This window comes from Acanthochromis polyacanthus, chromosome 23 (assembly GCF_021347895.1).
Source record: "Acanthochromis polyacanthus isolate Apoly-LR-REF ecotype Palm Island chromosome 23, KAUST_Apoly_ChrSc, whole genome shotgun sequence".
Lineage (NCBI taxonomy): Eukaryota > Metazoa > Chordata > Actinopteri > Pomacentridae > Acanthochromis > Acanthochromis polyacanthus.
Window position 1 is genome coordinate 70,154 of NC_067135.1, and position 19,173 is coordinate 89,326.

Below are 19,173 nucleotides of genomic sequence, written 5' to 3' on the forward strand. Positions count from 1 at the left end.
TTTCTAACGATGGCTGTTTCTAACTGATGGCTGTTTCTAACCATGGCTGTTTCTAACCCATGGCTTTCTAACCGATGGCTGTTTCTAACCGATGGCTGTTTCTAACCCATGCTGTTTCTAACCGATGGCTGTTTCTAACTGATGGCTGTTTCTAACCCATGGCTGTTTCTAACTGATGGCTGTTTCTAACCGATGGCTGTTTCTAACTGATGGCTGTTTCTAACCCATGGCTGTTTCTAACCGATGGCTGTTTCTAACCGATGGCTGTTTCTAACTGATGGCTGTTTCTAACCATGGCTGTTTCTAACGATGGCTGTTTCTAATGATGGCTGTTTCTAACCCATGGCTGTTTCTAACCCATGGCTGTTTCTAACCGATGGCTGTTTCTAACCGATGGCTGTTTCTAACCCATGGCTGTTTCTAACCCATGGCTGTTTCTAACCGATGGCTGTTTCTAACCCATGGCTGTTTCTAACTGATGGCTGTTTCTAACCGATGGCTGTTTCTAACCGATGGCTGTTTCTAACCGATGGCTGTTTCTAACCATGGCTGTTTCTAACTGATGGCTGTTTCTAACCGATGGCTGTTTCTAACTGATGGCTGTTTCTAACCATGGCTGTTTCTAACCCATGGCTGTTTCTAACCCATGGCTGTTTCTAACCATGGCTGTTTCTAACCGATGGCTGTTTCTAACGATGGCTTTCTAACCGATGGCTGTTTCTAACCCATGGCTGTTTCTAACCGATGGCTGTTTCTAACCCATGGCTGTTTCTAACCGATGGCTGTTTCTAACCATGGCTGTTTCTAACGATGGCTGTTTCTAACCCATGGCTGTTTCTAACCGATGGCTGTTTCTAACTGATGGCTGTTTCTAACCGATGGATGTTTCTAAACCGATGGATGTTTCTAACCGATGGCTGTTTAACTGATGCTGTTTCTAACCCATGGCTGTTTCTAACCGATGGCTGTTTCTAACCGATGGCTGTTTCTAACTGATGGCGTTTCTAACCCATGGCTGTTCTAACCCATGGCTGTTTCTAACCCATGGCAGTTTCTAACCGATGGCTGTTTCTAACCCATGGCTGTTTCTAACCGATGGCTGTTTCTAACCGGATGGCTGTTTCTAACCGATGGCTGTTTTAACTGATGGCTGTTTCTAACCGATGGCTGTTCTAACTGATGGCTGTTTCTAACCCATGGCTGTTTCTAACCGATGGGCTGTTTCTAACCGATGGCTGTTCTAACCGATGGCTGGTTTCTAACCCATGGCTGTTTCTAACCGATGGCTGTTTCTAAGTGATGGCTGTTCTAACCCATGGCTGTTTCTAACCCATGGCTGTTTCTAACCGATGGCTGTTTCTAAACCGATGGCTGTTTCTAACCCATGGCTGTTTTAACGATGGCTGTTCTAACCGATGGCTGTTTCTAACGATGGCTGTTTCTAACCGATGGCTGTTTCTAACCGATGGCTGTTTCTAACCCATGGCTGTTTCTAACCCATGGCTGTTTCTAACCCATGGCTGTTTCTAACCCATGGCTGTTTCTAACCGATGGCTGTTTCTAACCGATGGCTGTTTCTAACCGATGGCTGTTTCTAACCCATGGCTGTTTCTAACCGATGGCTGTTTCTAACTGATGGCTGTTTCTAACCCATGGCTGTTTCTAACTGATGGCTGTTTCTAACCGATGGCTGTTTCTAACTGAGGCTGTTTCTAACCCATGGCTGTTTCTAACCGATGGCTGTTTCTAAGTGATTCCTGTTTCTAACCCATGGCTGTTTCTAACCCATGGCTGTTTCTAACCGATGGCTGTTTCTAACGATGGTGTTTCTAACCCATGGCTGTTTCTAACCGATGGCTGTTTCTAACCCATGGCTGTTTCTAACCGATGGCTGTTTCTAACCCATGGCAGTTTCTAACCGATGGCTGTTTCTTAACCCATGGCTGTTTCTAACCGATGGCTGTTTCTAACCGATGGCTGTTCTAACCCATGGCTGTTTCTAACCGATGGCTGTTTCTAACTGATGGCTGTTTCTAACCCATGGCTGTTTCTAACTGATGGCTGTTTCTAACCGATGGCTGTTTCTAACTGATGGCTGTTTCTAACCCATGGCTGTTTCTAACTGATGGCTGTTTCTAAACCGATGGCTGTTTCTAACTGATGGCTTTTTCTAACCCATGGCTGTTTCTAACCGATGGCTGTTCTAAGTGATTCCTGTTTCTAACCCATGGCTGTTTCTAACCCATGGCTGTTTCTAACCCATGGCTGTTTCTAACCCATGGCTGTTTCTAACCGATGGCTGTTTCTAACCCATGGCAGTTTTCTAACCGATGGCTGTTCTAACCCATGGCTGTTTCTAACCGATGGCTGTTTCTAACCCATGGCTGTTTCTAACCGATGGCTGTTTCTAACCGATGGCTGTTTCTAACCGATGGCTGTTTCTAACCCATGGCTGTTTCTAACCGATGGCTGTTTCTAACCGATGGCTGTTTCTAACCGATGGCTGTTTCTAACCGATGGCTGTTTCTAACCGATGGCTGTTTCTAACCGATGGCTGTTTCTAACCGATGGCTGTTTCTAACCCATGGCTGTTTCTAACCATGGCTGTTTCTAACCGATGGCTGTTTCTAACCGATGGCTGTTTCTAACCGATGGCTGTTTCTAACCGATGGCTGTTTCTAACCGATGGCTGTTTCTAACCGATGGATGTTTCTAACTGATGGCTGTTTCTAACCCATGGCTGTTTCTAACTGATGGCTGTTTCTAACTGATGGCTGTTTCTAACCCATGGCTGTTTCTAACTGATGGCTGTTCTAACCCATGGCAGTTTCTAACCGATGGCTGTTTCTAACCCATGGCTGTTTCTAACTGATGGCTGTTTCTAACCCATGGCTGTTTCTAACTGATGGCTGTTTCTAACCGATGGCTGTTTCTAACCCATGGCTGTTTCTAACCGATGGCTGTTTCTAACCCATGGCTGTTTCTAACCCATGGCTGTTTCTAACTGATGGCTGTTTCTAACCCATGGCTGTTTCTAACTGATGGCTGTTTCTAACCCATGGCTGTTTCTAACTGATGGCTGTTTCTAACTGATGGCTGTTTCTAACCGATGGCTGTTTCTAACCCATGGCTGTTTCTAACCGATGGCTGTTTCTAACTGATGGCTGTTTCTAACTGATGGCTGTTTCTAACTGATGGCTGTTTCTAACCCATGGCTGTTTCTAACCGATGGCTGTTTCTAAGTGATGGCTGTTTCTAACCGATGGCTGTTTCTAACCGATGGCTGTTTCTAACTGATGGCTGTTTCTAACCCATGGCTGTTTCTAACCGATGGCTGTTTCTAACCCATGGCTGTTTCTAACCGATGGCTGTTTCTAACCCATGGCTGTTTCTAACCGATGGCTGTTTCTAACTGATGGCTGTTTCTAACTGATGGCTGTTCCTAACTGATGGCTGTTTCTAACCGATGGCTGTTTCTAACTGATGGCTGTTTCTAACCCATGGCTGTTTCTAACCGATGGCTGTTTCTAACCGATGGCTGTTTCTAACTGATGGCTGTTTCTAACCGATGGCTGTTTCTAACTGATGGCTGTTTCTAACCCATGGCTGTTTCTAAGTGATGGCTGTTTCTAAGTGATGGCTGTTTCTAACCCATGGCTGTTTCTAACCCATGGCTGTTTCTAACCGATGGGCTGTTTCTAACCGATGGCTGTTTCTAACCCATGGCTGTTTCTAACCGATGGCTGTTTCTAACCCATGGCTGTTTCTAACCGATGGCTGTTTCTAACCCATGGCAGTTTCTAACCGATGGCTGTTTCTAACCCATGGCTGTTTCTAACCGATGGCTGTTTCTAACCCATGGCTGTTTCTAACGATGGCTGTTTCTAACCGATGGCTGTTTCTAACCGATGGCTGTTTCTAACCCATGGCTGTTTCTAACCGATGGCTGTTTTAACCGATGGCTGTTTCGAACCCATGGCTGTTTCTAACCGATGGCTGTTTCTAACCGATGGCAGTTTCTAACCGATGGCTGTTTCTAACCCATGGCTGTTTCTAACCGATGGCTGTTTCTAACCGATGGCTGTTTCTAACCGATGGCTGTTTCTAACCCATGGCTGTTTCTAACCCATGGCTGTTTCTAACCCGATGGCTGTTTCTAACCCATGGCTGTTTCTAACCGATGGCTGTTTCTAACCGATGGCTGTTTCTAACCGATGGCTGTTTCTAACCGATGGCTGTTTCTAACCCATGGCTGTTTCTAACCGATGGCTGTTCTAACCCATGCTGTTTCTAACCCATGGCTGTTTCTAACCCATGGCTGTTTCTAACCGATGGCTGTTTCTAACCCATGGCTGTTTCTAACCCATGGCTGTTTCTAACCGATGGCTGTTTCTAACCCATGGCTGTTTCTAACCCATGGCTGTTCTAACCCATGGCTGTTTCTAACCGATGGCTGTTTCTAACCCATGGCTGTTTCTAACCGATGGCTGTTTTCTAACCCATGGCTGTTTCTAACCCATGGCTGTTTTAACCCAGGCTTTCTAACCCATGGCTGTTCTAACCCATGGCTGTTTCTAACCCATGGCTGTTTCTAACCCATGGCTGTTTCTAACCGATGGCTGTTTCTAACCGATGGCTGTTTCTAACCCATGGCTGTTTCTAACCGATGGCTGTTTCTAACCGATGGCTGTTTCTAACCCATGGCTGTTTCTAACCCATGGCTGTTTCTAACCCATGGCTGTTTCTAACCCATGGCTGTTTCTAACCGATGGCTGTTTCTAACCGATGGCTGTTTCTAACCGATGGATGTTTCTAACCGATGGCTGTTTCTAACCGATGGCTGTTTCTAACCGATGGCTGTTTCTAACCCATGGCTGTTTCTAACCCATGGCTGTTTCTAACCGATGGCTGTTTCTAACCGATGGCTGTTTCTAACCCATGGCTGTTTCTAACCCATGGCTGTTTCTAACCGATGGCTGTTTCTAACCGATGGCTGTTTCTAACGATGGCTGTTTCTAAGTGATGGCTGTTTCTAACCCATGGCTGTTTCTAACCCATGGCTGTTTCTAACCCATGGCTGTTTCTAACCGATGGCTGTTTCTAACCGATGGCTGTTTCTAACCGATGGCTGTTTCTAACCGATGGCTGTTTCTAAGTGATGGCTGTTTCTAACCCATGGCTGTTTCTAACCCATGGCTGTTTCTAACCCATGGCTTTACGGCTGTTTCTAACCGATGGCTGTTTCTAACCGATGGCTGTTTCTAACCCATGGCTGTTTCTAACCCATGGCTGTTTCTAACCCATGGCTGTTTCTAACCCATGGCTGTTTCTAACCCATGGCTGTTTCTAACCGATGGCTGTTTCTAACCGATGGCTGTCTGCTGTTTCTAAGTGATGGCTGTTTCTAACCCATGGCTGTTTCTAACCCATGGCTGTTTCTAACCCATGGCTGTTTCTAACCGATGGCTGTTTCTAACCCATGGCTGTTTCTAACCGATGGCTGTTTCTAACCCATGGCTGTTTCTAACCGATGGCTGTTTCTAACCGATGGCTGTTTCTAACCGATGGCTGTTTCTAACCCATGGCTGTTTCTAACCCATGGCTGTTTCTAACCGATGGCTGTTTCTAACCGATGGCTGTTTCTAGTTGTCCAGGTGTTTCCTTTTAGATCGATTGCAGAGACATTAAATAATTCTTGTTTTTGGGTTTCACCTGTAAAAACTGCCTTTTCTGTTAACCAAACATGAAGACCAGAGAGCTGTCTGTGGGAGAAAAGCAAACCATTCTGAAGCTGAGAGAAGAGGGAAAATCCATCAGAGCTATTGCACAAACATTGGGCATAGCCACTACAACAGTTTGGAATGTTTCTGAAAAAGAAAGAAACTACTGGTGTACTGAACAACAAACATGGAACAGGTCGGCCCAGGGTAACAACAGCAGCTGATGACAGAAACATTATGAGAGCTGTGAAGAAAAACCCAAAAACAACAGTCACTGACATCACTGCCAACCTCCACAGGACAGGGGTGAAAGAGTCATTATCTACTGTTAGAAGAAGACTTGGAGAGGAGGAATATAGAAGCCATAGCACAAGATGAAAACACTCATCAGCAATAAGAATCAGAAGGCCTGACTGGATTTACAAAGAAGTACAGAGATCAGCCACAAAAGTTTTGGAACAAAGTTTTATGGACTGATGAGACCAAGATTACCCTCTACCAAAGTGATGGAAAGACCAAAGTATGGAGAAAGAAAGGATCTGCTCATGATCCAAAACATACAAGCTCATCTGTGACACATGGTGGAGGTAGTGTCATGGCTGGGGCCTGCATGGCTGCTTCTGGAACGGGCTCACGAGTCTTTTTTGATGATGTAACTCATGATGGTAGCAGCAGAATGAATTCTGATGTCTACAAAACCACTTTGTCTGCCGATTTACAGAAAAATGCATCCAAACTAATTGGGAGAAGCTTCATCATGCAACAAGACAAAGACCCAAAGCACACTGCCAACACAACAAGGACTTCATCAGGAGGAAAAAGTGGAAGGTCTTGGACTGGCCAAGTCAGTCACCTTACCTTAACCCAGTAGAACATGCATTTACCTCCTGAAGAGGAGACTGAAGGGAGAAACCCCCAGAAACAAAGAAGAACTGAAAGAGGCTGCAGTAAAGGCCTGGAACAGCCTTTCTAATGAAGAATGCAACAGCCTGGTGAAGTCAACGGGTCACAGGCTCCATGCAGTTACTGCAAGTAAGGGTTATGCCACCAAATATTAAATGTTTTTCACTTTAAGTTAATTTAATAAAGTCTGTTCCAATACTTTTGCTCACTTGAAAAGTGAGTGGGTTCAAAGAAAAGGTGCTCTGTCCTGGGTTGTTTAACACATCTGGATGTAAAAACCATGAAATACAAGCTGGAATTCTGAACTTTTGTGTTATATTCATCTTTCTATCTGAAACCCAAATGTCTTCAGTATACAACAGAAGGAATTGAACTTTCTGTTCCAGTACTTTTGGAGGTGACTGTAGGTGAGGACAACACAAAAACAGTCCAAACGCTGGTTTCCAGAGGGTAGATAGTATTTATTTGAAAGAGTAAGTTTACAACAACAGAACATGTGAGGGAGATAAAAGCAAATGAGTGTTATCCATCCATCCATTCTCTATACACCACTTTATCCTCACTAGGGTCATGGGGGGTGCTGGAGTCTATCCCAGCTGACTCGGGTGAAGGCAGGGGACACCCTGGACAGGTCACCAGTCTGTCACAGGGCTACATATACAGACACACAATCACACTCACATTCACACCTACGGACAATTTAGAGTAACCAATTAACCTCAGCATGTTTTTGGACTGTGGGAGGAAGCCGGAGTACCCGGAGAAAACCCATGCATGCACAGGGAGAACATGCAAACTCCATGCAGAAAGATCCCAGGCCGGGATTTGAACCAGGATCTTCTTGCTGCAAGGAGAAAGTGCTAACCGCTACGTCACTATGCAGTCACACTAGGTGTTAGTAAAATAAAAATAAATCAACAGAACTAAAAGTGAACTTCACATTGACATTGATGGACATTCCAACCAGGAACAAAGTAAAACATCATCAATATGAAAAACCTCTTCCTGTTCACCTCTTAAACCCAAAAACACACCACAGTAGCACCCTAAACTAAAACTACCACTGGGTTCCTGTTTTCCTTTCTGAACAGTTCAAAGGTCCCTCTCTATCTCCCCACACATCCACCAACCACTGGAACACATCTCCAAAGTTCTGCTGAAGCTCAGCTTCTCCCCAGAAGAAGTGCTGCCAGATGAAGGAGCCTTTTGAGAGGCGTGATTGGACGGTACTTTGGTCTGATCCAATCCAGCTTCACCTCCAGAGACGGCAGGCGGGACGAGTCAACGGAGGCCGGGTGGACGAAGGCATGAAGCTGAGAATAATCCAGAAAACACCAGAGGAGGAGTGAGGGAATAAATCCATTTTAAAATGCTGCTACTTTGACTCTGAACCTTTATCTAGCTGTGGTCGCTCTGTCTTCTGCAGTGATCTGATTGGTTATACGTCACCAATAAAACTCCTTTAACTTAACATCTGTAAACAAAACAAAAACGGATCAACAAAGTTTTCTGTTAGAGTTTGTGTTCTTCTAAGTTTAACTCCAAGATTTTAAATACTTTCATTTACTACAAATGAATATCTGCTCCAAATGTCTCACTAATAATCATTATCAGCCTAAAAAACCCACAAACACCCCCCCTCTATACTGGACCACACTTAGTACAGTCCGGTTCCCCCTTCTATAAATCTGCTTGGAATCTTCCACTTCCTGTTTGTCAAAGTGGCCTTCTACCTGGACAGGTTTAGTTGGAGCTCATCAACAAACATTCTGGGTAACTGCACTTTAATCTGGATGGATGACACTGAATTAGTCTGTTTTAATGAGACTGAGTTCAGATGTGTAGCTCTGTCATTAAATAGGAAATTATTTCTCAGAATTCACAGAGAAAAGTCTAAATGTTTGCTAGGTTAGCGTCCCACATGTTCTGTGGCTCAGCTAAAGCTAACTCTCTCCAACTTCTGGATCTCTGGAGTTGCTTGTTGTTCAAATATCTTCTAGAGGTGCTGAAGCTCAGAAAGTCTGAGATGTTTGTTCAGAATCAGCTCATTCTAAGTCTGATCTGAACTGTCCTCTTCAGTTTGAACTTTCCCTAAACTTAGTCCTAATAAATGATCATAAAGTGTGATACTAAAGGTTTGTGGAGCTAAAAATCTGAAAGTAAAGATATCAAGTTGAACATGTGGATGGAGGCTGATAAAAGTTGACCTCCCTTCATTTCTCTGGAGCAACTCCATGGATTTTAGGGATGCTGGTTAAAGACCTGCTCTTCTAGTCGTCTTCCTTCTAGTCGCTGTAAAAAGTCACTCCATCCTCACCGACTTCAACACCTCTTCATGACAACTTGTTCTGACCAGGGGCCTGTTTCACGAAGCAGGTTTTACAAACTCTGAGTTTCTTCCTCAACTCTGAGTTGATCTACTCTGAGATAGAAAACTCTGAGTTTTCGGTTTGAGTTGGTTTAATCAACTCGGAGTAGTTTGACCCGGAGTTAAGCGCGTGCACCGCAACTCTGAAAAGACAGCATCAATGGAACCCCGATTCGACGAGTCACCATGGAAACGGGGAAGCAAAAGGCTGCGTTTTTGAACTGGAAGTTTTTAACGCGCTCATATGGCGAGTTTGAACACGTTTTTAGAAAGAAGTGCAACACCGCTGCAGCTGCAAAAGAGAGAGAGAGACGGCGTGGAGAACAGCCCGGATCAATGCGTAAGTTTAAATGGAGTCCTTTGTAATCGTAATAATATTACAGGGAATAACTGTCTGAATGGTAGAATATTAAATTATTTCATTTAGAGGAAATCCTGACGGGGCAGCAGCTTAAGATGAAATATAAAAACATTGTTCATTATCTCATGGAGGTACTTCATGTTGATCATGTTTTACATTGTAAAGTAGCCTAAATATTAAGTGGCTGTTTGACTGTACAGTTGTTTTATCCACACATAGCCTAAATGTCTGCATCCATATCATGTCCTGTTAAATAATTAAGCCTATTTAAACTAACATAGACTTCTGCTCAGCCAACAGAAAGAAAGTAGATGTCTGTAAAACGGTGGAATAAAAGGTCATGGATACATACAGGTTCTTCTCCAAAAATTAGCATACTGTGATAAAGTTCAGTATTTTCTGTAATGTACTGATAAACATTAGACTTTCATATATGTTAGATTCATTACACACAACTGAAGTAGTTCAAGCCTTTTATTGTTTTAATATTGATGATATTGGCCAAAAAGTAAAGAAAAACCAAAAATCCCTATCTCAAAAAATTAGCATATTCCATCCGACCAATAAAAGAAAAGTGTTTTTAATACAAAGAAAGTCAACCTTCAAATAATTATGTTCACTTATGCACTCAATACTAACCCTAACCCTGGACAGAGAAGTGGAACAAGTTGAAGTTGGAGCCAGCTGGAGCTGTGAGACATCAGGTGACTGATAAATGGTGCTGTACTTGTTTCAAGTGTGAAATAATGCCGACAGAGGTGGAGTCCTGTTGCTGCCACGAATGGGATCTCATCATGTCACAGATACAAGACCTTTCAGTTGATGAGGAGGACAGCTTCCCAGCTCCTGTCTGCATCACACATCATGATGACTTCCCTGCACTCCTGAATGAGGGTGTGTTGCAGACCTTTTTCCACATTCCTAAAATAAACTGGAAGAAGTGTCCCAGGCCAGCTGGACTCGACGGTCAGCTGTCTTCAGAGTAAGTGTTGCCTCCTCAGTTTTTTGGTTGAATTTTATAACTTTATACTGTACAAGTGATCCACTTCTCTGTCCACCCTCTCTGCCCGTTCTAACTCCATCTGGTGAGTTTCGGCTTCAGTATATTCGGGTTCATAAAGATATCCCCTTGGCTGAATGCTGAAGTCAGTATATTCATCATCGCTGTCCTAGTCAGACATGTTGTTAACTTTACGAGCAGTAAACAAAGTGAAACCTGCCAGCTGGAGGCAGCGCGGAGTGATATGAAGGGAGAGAAAATAGTGCCAAGCGTTTACGAGGTCTGACTTTTTCATGGACAACGGTTTTATAATGCAAATATATCACTCTTTCCAACACATATTGGTTTGAGAAGAAAACGCTTTATTTTCGTGACCCCAGCAAACTGGCCGGACTTCTTTCATCTGGACCAAAACCAGACCGGATCTCTGCTCACTGGACGCTGTCGGCAGTAAGTCTGTGTGAATGAACAACAGTGCTGATGGGGATGCCATACAGATTCATGTCAAAAATCCCAAACTATCCCTTTAAGTACTGGAACATGAACTGAACCATCTTTTATTTGTAGGAAATAAAGAAGAGCAAATGAAATGTGTATCATGTCTTTATTTGCTGTGGTGGTGATGATGGAGACTTAAACTCTAAAGTGATTATTGCATACGGTGTCTCTGACTGCTCTGCTGTCCTGGATAGCTGCAGGTGGATGGGCTCATCATCTGGGTCTTCAGTTTGTAGGGCAGGGTGTTGCTCTCCTCTCATAGTGGTAATATTATGAAGAACAACACATGCCACAGTAATATCACAGGCCCTCTCAGGGGTCACCCTGAGGAGACGTAGGCTCTGGAAACGGGCTTTCAGCAGGCCTATGGTCATCTCCACCCGGGCTCTGGTCCTGCAGTGAGTCCGGTTGAAGTTCTGTTGGGGGCTTGGTTCAGGGTCAGGGTATGAGGTCATCAGCCTGGGTTGTCATGGTAACCCCTGTCACCCAGCAGAAGGCCATCAAACTCTCCTGTAATGTATAGTGGATACATCAGAGCATATTAAAGGAGGGAGACAAGAGAATTCTATTGTGAAAATCTTTATGCTGCTGACCACGCTGCAGTCTGTTGCTCAGGTTAGACTCTCCATAAATCCTGGAGTCATGAACAGACCCAGACCACGTGGCCTCCACATTAGAAATGATGTATGCAGCATCACATATGATCTGGACAGTGCAGAGAATGACAGATGTTGAACTATGATGCAGTCTTTAACATTTAGAAACAGTAGTCAGTCTACCTGTAGCCTACCTGCACATTTATGCTGTGAATGGACTTCCTGTTCATGATGTGAGGGAGCTGTGATGGGGATGTGTGTGCATCTATGCAGCCAATCACACTGGGAAATCCTGAAAGAAATTAAAATGACTAATCCCAGTCTGAGGCTGCAGCACAATGTCATTAACAGAATATGATTTAAAATGAATTTAACAGATCTCTACATCATTCACCTGCAATCCTGTGGATCCTCCTTGATGCTCTGACAGGTTTGTGTCCACAATGATGGTAAAAGTTGTTTCAGAGCCAGGAAAACTTTTCTGACTGTCCTCCATACAGTTGTCTTACTCTGCATCTCTGACATTATATAAAAACTTCCATTTGCAAAGAACCGCAGCGCAACACACAATATCTGCTGGATGTGAGAGCATGACTGGCTGGTAATGTAAATGTAAGGACGGATTAGGTTGTTTATGTAGATTATGGACTTGAAACGATTACGAAACGGTACCGCTCAAACCGATAATTGTCCGGAAATGCGAGAACATTTATGCTCGGTCTGATAACAATCTACCGACGAATATTTAATGATCTGTGCAGTAATGCTGCTCCTTTATCCACTGGATCGTTAATAAAAGCTGTTCTACGCCAAAACTCGCTCGCTTACTGACTGAATGAATGAGGAAATGAAACAGCGTGTGGCTGAAAGAGGGCGGAGACGGAGAGAAACTGGAGGTTTTCTCAGATAAACCTGCTGGTGACCAGGTTAGAGTCATAGAGTCTGTTACTGCGGTAACTGACCGAGAGTTGAAGTTACCCCTCTTTGTGAAACAGGCTAGAGTTACCCCTCTGTCTCTGGGTTAGAGTTACCTCGCTTCGTGAAATGGAAAACTCTGAGTTTCCCTCATTTCAGGGTTAAGAAACTCAGAGTTTTGAGTGAACCTGCTTCGTGAAACAGACCCCTGGTCTTCTAGTCGTCTTCCTTCTAGTCGCTGTAAAAAGTCACTCTTCCTTAAAAAAAATAAGGATCCTCACTGTTGTGGCTCCTACCGCCCAATTTCGCTCATAAATGTCGATGCAAAAATCATTGCAAAGGCTCTCGTCCATCGCTTAGTGACAGTCTTACCAGATATTATATCGTCTGACCAGACTGGCTTTATTAAAAACAGGTTTTCATTTTTCAATGTGAGACGGCTGTTTAATGTCATATATCACCCATCGCACCATCCTATTCCTGAAGTAGTAGTCTCCTTAGAGGCAGAAAAGGCTTTTGATAGGGTCAAATGGAACTACTTGTTCTATGCCCTTGAAACCTTTGGCTTTGGCAAGAAGTTTATATCACTGTTTAAGCTGCTGTACACATCTCCAGTCTCCTCGATACGCACCAATCATACCTTTTCTAGATATTTCCAGGTCGGGCGTGGCACAAGACAAGGGTGCCCTCTTTCACCCTTACTTTTTAATATCGCCAGTGAACCTCTCACACTTAAACTCCGTCAAAACGCACAAATATCAGGTATCATTAGGGAAGGACGAGAACAAAAACTATCCTTATACGCAGATGATTTGCTGCTATATATCTGTGATCCGGCGAACTCCCTACCGCATGTTTTTCATATCCTTGACCACTTTCATGACCTCTCAGGCTACAAGCTAAACCTACAGAAAAGTGAGTTGTTTCCCATTAATGAGGCGGCCCGCCAATACTCATCCTCATCTCTTCCATTTAAGGTAAAGCATAAGTTTATATATATCGGCGTTTGTGTTACAAATTTTCCAGTCTTTTCTCAGCTAATTTTCTCCCTCTTATAGGTCAGACAGAGCTCACCCTTAAACGTTGGATGCCTCTACCACTCTCTACTGCAGGTCGCATCAACTCAATTCGAATGAATATTCTCCCTGAATTCACCTGTCTATTTCAATCTATCCCAGTATTTATACCTAAATCATTCTTTCGTAGACTAGATTCCACTTTATCCTCGTTCATTTGGAATGGTAAAACTCACTGAATAGCAAGAAACATCCTTCGACACCCAAATGTCTCGGTGGTATGGCAGCACCAAACTTCTTAGCATATTACTGGGCAGCTAACATCCGTCCATCGTGCACTGGCTTTATGAAGACCCGGCGCAGATCCACCATCATGGTATACTCTTGAATCCTCATCATGCCCACCCTCCTCCCTGCCAGCTTTAGTGCACGGCCCAGTCGCCACTCTATCGGCAGGTTTCACCAAAAACAAAGTAGTAAGGTCAAGCATTAAAATCTGGACACAGATGCGACGTCATCTTGGATGGCTGTCCTTCTCCTTGAAATCCCCTATTCACTCAAATCACTTTTTTAAACCTTCTTTGTTAGAGAACACATTTACACACTGGCAGACAACAGGTATCAAATCGTTCATTGACTTGTACTCAGATGGTGAGGTCTCCTCGTTTGAACAACTCTGCAGTAAATTTAACCTCCTTAGAAGCAATTTCTTTTATCTCCAAGTCCATGACTTCGTACACAAAACTATATCCTGGTTTCCTGCCCTACCTCCATGCAACCCATGTGATGTGCTCTTGGAGCGTCCTCTGTCATTCAGAGGCATAATTTCTAAATGACGGCTGAATCCCAAACCGCCCCCTACACACTACCCCTACACACTACCCCTACACACTACCCCTACACACTACCCCTACACACTACCCCTACACACTACCCCTACACACTACCCCTACACACTACCCCTACACACTACCCCTACACACTACCCCTCCGTTTGTGCGTTCCCGTGGAGGGTCCTCCATATTAAGGGCCGTCCCAAACCGCGTAGTGTGGAGGGAGAGTGGACTGTTCAGCCCTTAAATAGCGAGTCTGCATCGATGCTCACTCTGGACAACTTTTTCAGGAAGTGCAACGTCGAAATGGAGGAGGAAACAACATATCGATGTGAGTTCCACATGCGTCCTTTATTTCTCCCACGCCTTTTTCACACTGACAGAACATCACAAAGAGTGGTGTAAAAAGATAAATCAAAAGAAACAAATCTTCTTCTCTGCTGACGTTTGATTTAATTGTGCACCCCCTGACACCTTAAAATTTGAACACAACTGACAGAATTCATTTATTCATTCATTTGTTGGATTTGAAATGCCAGATAATAGGATTGGAAAACATGTGGGATGACTTCACATTATTTGAAGCAGAATGTAGCCCCTACATCATTGCCTGCAACCTGTGCCACAGCGCTACAGCCATGACAGTAGGCGTCTTTGTGTTACCATGGCGATGACATCTTCCGTTTCCGGTGAGGCGACAGGGTGTCCCATTCCTGATGATCGTATTTATACCCTCCCCCTTCAATAATAGGTGCCCTCCACAGCTGTGAGTGTGACTTCTTTTGGAGTGACACTCAGTAGTGGAGGGGGAGTGTGTAGGGGGGGTTTGGGATTCAGCCGACATAATAGGATTACTCAAGCACATCACTCACATCTCCCTCACATCAAGACACATTGGGAACTGGATTTGGGCGAAGACATTACAGAGGAATTATGGCAGTCTGTCTTGAAAAGAGTTCATACCCCTTCAGTATGTGCCAGGCACGGTGCAGTACAATGTAAACTCTTGCATCGTGTTCATTGGACAAAACAGAAACTGAATATTTCCCAGATGTTAATCCTTCATGTAATCATTGCAATTTATCTCCCACTACACACCCATATGTTCTGGTCCTGTGCTAAGCTTCATGAATTCTGGTCTCTCATCTTCAAAACAATTGCAGAATGTCTAAACAGAACTATTGACCCATGCCCGTTCATAGCCATCTTCAGCACTCCTCCAGACCCCCACATGCTGTCTAAGTCTGAAGCAAACTGCAGTGCTTTTGCCACCCTGCTCGCCAAGCGCCTAATCTGACTTAAATGGAAAGATGCACACCCACCTACCTTTACTCACTGGATAAGGGACCTATTGCACTTTCTAAAATTAAAGAAAATAAAATTCTCATTAAGAGGCTCCACAAAGACTTTCTATAAAGTATGGAATCGGTTCCATGGAATTGGTTCACAAACAACCAAAAACCTCTAAAGACTCACTACAGCCAAGATAAAGACACAACTCAGCTGCACCAAACCCACTAATCACTGCACACATTAGCACCATGTGCTAACTGTGGCTAAAGGACCACATTTACCAAGACAATTATCCAGTACAAAGCCCTAAAACACACCAAGAAACACATTAAAGAGGATTTTACTGCTGGAAGCTGCAAGCCAACGCCTAAAGAACAAACTAAAGCAACGGAGCCAAACCCGGTTCAGTGAAGAGAAGCAGAGGAAATGTTTGACTGCAGACATAAAGCAGGAAGACACTGAGCTGCTCAGGTGTTCCTGATGACACCAAGCAGCCACCTGGACAGCCAATAGGAACACAGCTTACTGGAAGTCCAGAGCGCTGGCTTAGTGAAGGAAATTTAGTTTAAAGTTGAAGCAGAAAGTTAACAAAGAAAGTTGAAAACCGCCTTCTGATCCCTGAAACCTCTGAGTTTTCACACAAAGAACACCTGAACATGTCAAACTGGTTCCATAGTAGAACCTTCACTGTAAAAACATCATAGTATGGTGTGTTGCTCAGAAAACATTATGACCGAGGAGTGACACAAAAACAGGACAAACGCTGGTTTCCAGGGGTTGAAAGAGTAAGTTTACAACAACACAACATGTGAGCAGAAAAATCACAAAGTCTGTCTTCAGTTCAGCTGAAATCTTAGTTTTAGTCTTTTTTACTGACCAAACTTTTCAGGAAGTAGATGAAGAATAACTAAAGCTCTCATGTAGAAGTCCAACTTCTTTTGGATCCTTGTGGAGAGTTTAATCTTAGAGTTTGTAAAGCTGTTGAGTTTTTAGAGTCACATGGATTGTTTTGACATTTAATAACCAGTGTTGGGCAGTAAATGGTAAATGGACTTGCTCTTATATAGCGCTTTTCTACTCATCAGAGTACTCAAAGCGCTTATACAACAATTTCCCCATTCACCCAGACACACATATTCACACACTAATGTGCAGGTTGCTAATCAACTTGCAACATCAGTCAGTATACATTCACACACATTCAAACACCAGTGTGACAGCACTGGAGGCAAGGAGGGTTAAGTGTCTTGCCCAAGGACACAACAGCACATGACTAGGCGAGAGCAGGAATCGAACCGCCAACCCTTCGATCATTGGACGACCCACTCTATCACCTGAGCCACAGCCGCCCCATAAACGCCCCAGTAACGTCACTACAAATAGCGTCGTTAGTAGTTTAACTACATTTTTCTGTAACGATGTGGTAGCGTCGTTGTTTACAAAATAAAAAACGTTTCAACAGCTTAGCTGATCTTTTGGTCATGTAGCGCGGTAGCGAACGCAAAAAGCTACGTTAAAAATGATGAATGTTGAACTGCTTGAAGCGGAGCTTTCTGCTCTGCTGCAGTCTCACCTCACACTTTTAAGGATCAGATAGTGACATCCTCTCCAAACGCCGACATGTCTGTGTCGACCAATAGAAGCGGAGGAACTGTTGATGTCGTCATTCAACAATCCCTTCCACTGGATCCACACACACACACACACACACACAGACGTTCGCTTCAGTTCACTGAGAGATGGCAGAGAAGGAGTCAGAGTCACCGTGGCCCTACCTACATAGTTATATGAGTTTTGTGAAAAAACGGAGAAAAGTTGTTTTCAGATGCCTACTGTGCCAGCCCAATGCGAAGTTTCTGTCAACTTCAAAGACGTCAAATACAAATCAGAGAACCCATATACAGGTGATACCGAATATGCACAACCAGCAGCAGTTAGCTAACCACCACATGTCAACCGCAGTATAAGATGCACACACAACGAGCTACTTTTCAACATCTAAAATTCGAGTGGCAGTAAATTAATTAAATTAAGCGTAAGGTTGTGGTGGCAGTGTGTGAATATGTATAAATTGGGGGATTAAATAAATAAACTGATACATATAGGAGGGAAGAGGTATGGGAGAAAACGAGGTAACAGTAAAACCAAAATCTGTCTTCTTCAGTATTACTGTTAACACTAATGAGCAAATGGCTGAAAAAAATAACAGAAAGGGAAACAAAAGTGATGGCATAAATGATTAAATATCTTAATCTTACACTCAAGACCAAAACTGAGTTAAGTAGTAGTGGATACAGCACTTTGGGAAAGCATGGAATGATTTTACATAGATATTAGACTTAAGAAATAAAACTTGATTTAATACCCAAATTATGTATAATATTGTTTTACTATAATATTGCTTACTTTATATGGAAATGATATCAAATGTAACCTATTATACCCTCCAATGTAAGTGGTGTGTTAATATAAGCTACTGCAACTTAATTATCAGATACATTATGTCTGCAATACAAACTAAAAAGAAAATCAAAACAATGATTTCTAATGTAAAAAGGTTGATTCATTTTAAATATAGCTCCACATATTCCTCAGTGTATCAACTTACTAAGTTTGGAGCACTGAGAACAAAAATGATGGTTTAATAATAAACAAGTCAGCATTTTCTTGTCTCCGTTTGACTGACTTCATTAGTCCCTGAAATTTTTTGGTAAGAAAAAAAAGTAACTTGAATGTATTAAGCTACTTTGGTCATATTGCTGTAGCTTAGCTTGCTACATTTCTGTGGGTCATAGCTTCAGTGTAGTAAAGCTTGATTTAACACAGAGTAGCTGCTAGCTTAGCTCAGTACAGTTTCCAAGTAGCTTGCCCAACACTGTTAATAACCGAGTCCTGAAATAAATTAGAGTTGTGGATTTCTGTCATTTAGTCTGGACTAAACAAATAACAGCATAAATCTCAAACGTCTTCATGAGGAGTCTGGATTGAGGTTTCTCACTTGATAATGATCAAAACATGAAATTTAGGTTGGTTTAAAGGAATATTCCACCTTAAATCTTTGATTGTTGACCTAAAAGGTTGGTTTCAGGAAGTATTCCACCTACAAGGTCCTCACACATCCACCTTAAAGGAACATTCCACCTTAAATGCCTGGACATGCACCTAAAATGTTGGTTAAACCGAGTATTCCATCCAATGTAAAAAGGAATATTCCACCTAAAACCTCCACTAGGGCAGTCTGTGTAGCAGCGACAGCAGAAAGAGGTCCTCTCTGGATGGAAGAACGGCGTCTGAGTGGCAGCTCCCTTTCTGCTCTTACCTTACTCACTGAACTCAAGGTCCATGGAGGACTCCAGTAGTTGATGTTTCCTGCTGCAACCTTCTCTTTTTCAGCTTTCTTCTACATCTGATCGCTCCTGACCCGGTTTTTGTTGATGTTTTTGACTCTTTTCCCGAGCTTTGACCGATCAGAGAACATGAAGTACATCATCGTTATCGGCGGTGTAACCGATGGAGGGAAAACCAGCCTCACCAACCGTCTGATCAAGAACCTGTCCAACTGCTGCTGGTCCATCAGGATGACTTCTTCAAGCCCCAAGATCAGACTGAAGTTGGTGAAGATGGCTTTAAGCAGTACGATGTCATCACTGCTCTGGACATGGACCCATGA

General features: G+C 43.3%; 1 long non-coding RNA gene across 1 annotated transcript; it reads right to left on the bottom strand.

The window, feature by feature from the left end:
• Positions 1–10,939: 10,939 nt before the first annotated feature.
• Positions 10,940–11,834, bottom strand: LOC127532441 (uncharacterized). Its single transcript, XR_007939887.1, has 2 exons — positions 11,641–11,834; positions 10,940–11,555 (listed from the first exon to the last, which is right to left on the bottom strand). It is a non-coding gene; the product is annotated as an uncharacterized LOC127532441 (long non-coding RNA).
• Between the last annotated feature and the right edge of the window lie 7,339 nt (positions 11,835–19,173).